Below are 6,262 nucleotides of genomic sequence, written 5' to 3' on the forward strand. Positions count from 1 at the left end.
ATTGTCTGATCTGATAACACATTTATTAAATGCTGTGAGATTGCATAACACTGAACACTTCCTGGGGGCCCGATTATGACAAACTGGTGGAATAAAATATGGGACATATTAGCTATGTAAAAGATTATGGCACTGAACATGAGTATGTTTGCTAAATGTATGGTAACATGGACTCCATTCATAGAGTAGGTGAAAGGGAAAGAACACATGTTTAATAGGCCTCAATTACTTAAACACATCTCAATGGTATATTGAAAATTGGATAATTGAACTGATCTTTTCTTTGTAATGCTTGACATTGAATCATGAATGACAGCTCTGTCTGTAATAACCTTCGGAAAAGCAACACACTATGTATATTTTTTGATAAATTCACGCTGACATTATGTGCCTCATTCCAAGTTTGACAGCATTTTGGAGGTAAATTCACCAAAATACCACAACAATCATTTACTGGTATCGCCACTTGATCCCATAGGTTTACCGCAGGATTACAAGTGGTGGCAAGGTGGTGGTAGTGCCCGTTTGTGGAGCCTATAGAACTCCATTGGGGATTTTATGGGGAAAAGTGGAGGATTTAAAATCGGTGGAATTACTGCTCAGTAATTCCACCAGTGCTAATACCACCAAAATGTGTAGTTTGGTAATGTGAGAAAAATTGAGGTAATTCTCTTACTGCCAAAAACAAAAAAGTGGTGGTACCAGAATTAACACCGCTTTTTTACCGCACTTCCAAACTCAGAATGAGCCCCTGTATAGTTCTGTACAAATGTATAATTTAAAAAAATGTTTTGTTTCATTGTTAAGTTTATATTTAGTGTAATGGATGTTTTGAACAAATTGTAAGTCCTATGCAATTTGTTTGGCCTCTTAAAGAGCAGAATTATAATAGGCTACTGTGAGGGATCAGAAATCAGAGACGGACACAAGGTTGTTGAATTCTTAAGTAAAGGCATTTTTATTTAACATAAATGGGTTGGAAAAACACCCCTCTAGCCCTATTCGAAAGAGAAACTTCCCTACCTAGAAACTAAAACTAAGGATATGTCTGTGTCAGGATGTCAGTAACCGAAAAGCCCTCCTTGTGTCCAACCTATCCAAAACAACCTATCCTGTCCCTCACACTTATAAACAAACAAGCAGAGGTGCAAGGATATGTCTTTGACTTGATGTTAGAGAAAGTGTTAAAAGCCAAAAGTGCAAAAATTACCCCCAACAAAAATGTTCTCCAAGGTAAAGATCCTTGGATCCGGAAGGTGATTCCGTTCCCCAGGATTCATAAACAGGATGGCAAAATTCTCTTTAGTTAACAGTTCCTTGGTGTCTTTAATGGACTCAGAATTTTCTTGCTCAACTAAAAAGTTCTGTTCAAGCGTAAAGTTATGTGACAGTCTTTCTGTAAATGTTCTTGTACCTTGACAGATTCCCTGGTATACTCCTCTGCCAGAAATCTTTCTACAATTTCCAACTGCCTGATATGCTCGCGTGCTAGGACTTCTCTTTAAGGTTTCCAGATGCCTTGCTGTACTCGCCTGCCATGAATCTTTGTACAACTTCAACTGTCTGGTTTACTCACCTGCCAGGTCTTCTTATGTGTTTCACAGTTCTTAGGTGTACCACAATAGCATATACCATGTGCTGTTTTGTATATCTATTTGTGGTCATATTTTCTCAAATGTGCTTGCTTAAAACATCTCCATTTTGGCATCTCATGCTTCTATAGTTGATTAGGGTTTATACTTTTTCTTGTCTGCATTGAAAAACAATTCTTATGGCAGCTTGCCTTTGCTCTTTGACTTGGCTGCTTTCAACCAAACATTGCCTTTGTATATTTTCTGCATCAAACATTCTTCTTAATGAGTGTTGAATTTATACTTTGCCTTGACTGCATTCAAACAAACTTTGCCTTTATACATTTCCTGCATTAGCAAACGTGTACCATTCATTCACTTGTTGTCGCAGTAGTTGGAACGCCCTCTGGTTCCCAGTTGCTTTGGCAAATTCACTCGTCTTTCCCAGCGTCTCTGACGTTGCTCGCATCTCTCCGTGATGGCTTCTGCTTCAGCCTTCCAGGTTGTAGTGTGCGGACACTCGCCGGCGCAGCTCCGCTGTACCACTCCAGCTCTTCTGCTCGACCCGGGATGAAGTCTGCTGCCTCTTCGAGCGACCGTATCTCCAGGAACTCCTGCTCTGCTCTGGGCGTCTCCACAGTTCTTCTGGCTCACCCGTAGCGTTCTTCTTCCTATCCCACTTTCCTTCTCTGCTTGGCTGACTTCATCAGTGTGCTTTACGTTCTGGATCCCCGGTTTGGATGGCAACATCTCCTCCTGCACAGCTCGTTCCTGCACTTCTCTTCTCCACAGTGATGCTACCATTTTTAAATGTCACGCGCAACGAAGGTTTGCAAAAACAACTAGTCTGCATGTTGTATTGAGAGCTCCTGTCACTTTGCACAAACTCCCTTGTCCTCTTCCTCGTCTGAGTACCTGAGTGGTTATGGGAGTGGAAGTTCACGTTGAATCTTGTAACTCTAATATGTTTTTTCTTATGAAGTTCACATAAAGGCACATCAGAAACAAAAGGTGTAATATGTGAGTTTTGAGTGTTTGTGTGAAAGGTTGGAACCTGACTAGAATGACAACAGGCCATTACGAACTCGGGTATTAGAGGGTATTCCTCATGGGGAATGTGGGCACAATGTAACTTCTCCACTGGAGTCATGACATCTCCCCGGTAGTTGTCTCCTCCCATGTGATCCTCCCTCATGTAACCGCCTGCAGGGTCAGGATCAGGTAGTGGCTGCCGTCCCTTGGCCACATGGGAAGAGGTCACCTCTGGGGAATCTGTGATGGTTCAATTGGATTCATTGCACTTCCCTGTAAGGAGGAAGAAAATGGTGGAAACCATGCTGTACATTTTAAGGGAAATTACACATTTCATGCTGTACTAATAGCTCCAGTCCTGTTCCTTTGACCGGACACTGGGTTGTGATGCAGCAGAAAGACACAGGATCCTGGTATCACATTTTTTATAATGTCCAAGAATTAGGGATTACTGAGCTCATTTCAGCAAAAGAATTTAGTAATATGCTTTGAAGAAATATCAACTTATAGGGTTCAATAGCACTGCTTGATATCGGGTCTGATCCGTGCGTGAATACTCGAGAGCAGGCTCTTATTTATGTTGGTTCCCTGCAGCCAATAGCTCCATTAATACGCAATGGAACAGACTGCAGAAGCGACGTTTGAAGATTGGAGTCACAAGGTGAAGTACAATGCTTGAAATTGGGTCTGATCCATGTGTGAATACTCGAGAGCCGGCTCTTATTTATGTTGGTTCCCTGGCAGCCAATGGCTCCATTAATACGCAATGGAAACAGACTGCAGAAGCGAAGTTTGAAGATTGGAGCCACAAGGTGAAGTATATTATTGTTCTGGCGAGAGCAGTTCATTTCAGTAATAATTTGTGGGAACATTTGTTATAGCCTTATATACTGACAGAGTGGTTGTAATTGAAGGATAATGACCCTCCCCCAATGATTTCCGGGAGGGTCATTATCCCAAGCGATAACTACCCTTCTCAGTCTTCAAGTCTGCAAGTCGATTATTGATAATAGAAATAAAGGTGTTGGAGTTGGGGTGGTGAAGTAAAACATGTTAGTTTAAACTAAGTTGTCTTAATAAGGTCAGCATTTTAATTGTAAATGTGGTTAAACTACAACAGTTTTAACATAAACTTGCTTTAGGTGCAATGTCAATGTGAATTTCTTTTTAAAAAGACGACGAAGAACTGTTCCATGTTTTAGCATTCACTCTCGGGTGCTAAATTAGGTTGGAGAGTCTTGTTGAAAGAAGTTTTGCTGGGAAATTGCATTACACTTATTGGAATGCAGAGAAATGCCTTATGTTTTTCTCTGGCTATTTCTAACATCACAACAGTTCCGGTGGGCTTATCGGCACCGTTGTTACTGGTCCGGCACAGTACAAGTCTGCGGGCGGGATGTCCTCCCGCCCTCCAGGTCTGACCTGGCGGGAGTAACGGCACCCGCCCGCAGACTTCGACAGTAGTACCGGCACCATTACGAGTGGTGCCGTTGCTACTGCCCCCCCTCCCCATTGAGTCCAATGGGACTCGATGGGAATGGGGGTTTCTTTTTTTCCGGCGCTTGGCAGGAGCGGCCGCCGGGGCTGTAATGCCCCGCTAGTTCTCCATTGCCAGGAAAAAAAATGACTCTGGTGGCAGCCGTGCCGTTTATACTGACATAGCTACCGCCAGACTCATAATGGGGCCTGTCTGGAATTCAGTCAGTACCAGTATTGACTGTATTATGAACATTTTGATTGGCTGAGAGGAGGTCAATAATGACCTCCAGTGCCCCTCGTTTGCCTGCGTTTTTGGTGCAGCATGGATTTAGTGAATGGTGCAACACAATTGTTGATGGTCTGTAACCATGTTTGACATTATTAGAATTTGTAACCTGCATAATTGATTTAATTGTTGTACTGATTGGATTTGGTGACATTTTTCATTCTGTAACATTAATTAAAAAAAGCATTTTATGTCTGTTTTAAATTTAATTTTCTTTTTATTCATAACTCAGAAATGAAGTTGAAGACACCCTTGAGCCATGGTAAGAAAAGTATATAAAATTGATACCTCTTATTTTTAAAACATATGATTTAAACTGTGTTTTGATATTCAGTCTATATTCCAGTGGCGTACTAGAATATACATTAAGAGATTGAATATGTAGGCATTGTATAGATTGCTTAAATATGCGCCCTGTGGCCCTGGGGCATTCAGCGCTTTATTAAAATTAAAATAAATAAATAAAATGTTTTTACAAGAATAAAATATAGTCTCTTTTTAATGTTTCATCAACGGTTTCCCAGCTAAAAACTCTTTCTGTCTATCCTATTTTTTCAAACGTTTGTAGTAATTTTTCTTGCTTAGGATGTCCTCCATTTAAGGGCACTCTTCACTGCAACTCGTGCCCCAACACAATGCTTGCGCCTCAGACACCATTCTCCTCTGAGCGCCGGTCATGATTAAAGAAAAAAGCAAGCTTTCTCAAAGCCAATAAATTTGGCGTTCGTAGTTGTTAATTGCATATTACATTTAGCATGGAGGGAAGAATGAGGAATGACAGCACAGAGAGGAAGAAATAACAGCATGGGAGGGAATGAAGGGCAGCTACAGGGGTCGAGAACAGGCCTTTTCGGGTAGCAAGAAGAAATGAATGGTAACACGAGGAAGACTACAAAAATCCAGTAGATGAAAGGTAATCCTCCAACAGTATACAGGAGTATTGTACAACATTTGAAGGAAGGAGTGACAGGGCAAAGGGGGTCAGAACAACAGTACAAAAGGGTGCTTAATGACAGCACAAAAGTGGGTTGAGCGACAGTGCTAGATGGGGAAGGAGCGACAGTGCATGGAGAAGGGTGACAGCAAAAAAGGGACAGCAGAAGTGGAGGATGGACAGCACACGGAAGGGAGGTGTCAGGTCCAGTCTTGAATCTTCCTGCAGGACTGATGCTGGCCCACCAGACCCCCTAAGTCTGCCTGCCTAACAGTCTCTCAGCAGAAATAACTACCAAGCTGGCAAACTCAAGGGGAAAGGGGAATGGAGAAAATAAAAAATGCAGATCTTCACTGGCTCTCACTGGTACTGGATTAGATGCCTCAGTGTCTGTGATATCTAGAAGACAGCAATATGTATATTACTATCTGTTCAACCTTACTTCAATAATTACTTAATAATTTGCCACCCTCCTCCTTAATACCTGCTGCCTATGCTCGTTTGCTGATAGGCTTCCTTAATTTGTTGCAATTGAATTACAGTAGCTCCTTTGTTCTGTTGACTCTATCATCTGGAATCTTTTCTGCAAACCTTCTTAATTAATCTGCTCAAACTTGTGTCAAAGCTTTCTCTCTCACTCTTTCTTATCAGTGGTGAAATTCAGTTTTGTCTTCATTGTCTGTTCTTTCTGCTTCTCTTACTAAACTTCTTGGTATTGTCTTTTCGTATCTGTTCTTGTCAGAATCCGAGTCTTCGGATTCGTGACTCACCTGTTTGATACTTGTGTTTTCTTTCTGGTGTTCACATGCCTCTTTTTCTTGGAGGAGAGGGTCTCGAAGAGGTATGGTCTTGTTTCTGCTGAATCCAGGCTGCTGGCAAGTAACGAGCGCTGAAGTCCTAGGCTGCAACCTGCAGGAGCTCCGAGGATTCGGAGAACGTTCAGTGTTCCAGGGAGGATCC

Source organism: Ambystoma mexicanum, chromosome 1p, assembly GCF_040938575.1.
Source record: "Ambystoma mexicanum isolate Mex_15411 chromosome 1p, UKY_AmexF1_1, whole genome shotgun sequence".
NCBI lineage: Eukaryota > Metazoa > Chordata > Amphibia > Caudata > Ambystomatidae > Ambystoma > Ambystoma mexicanum.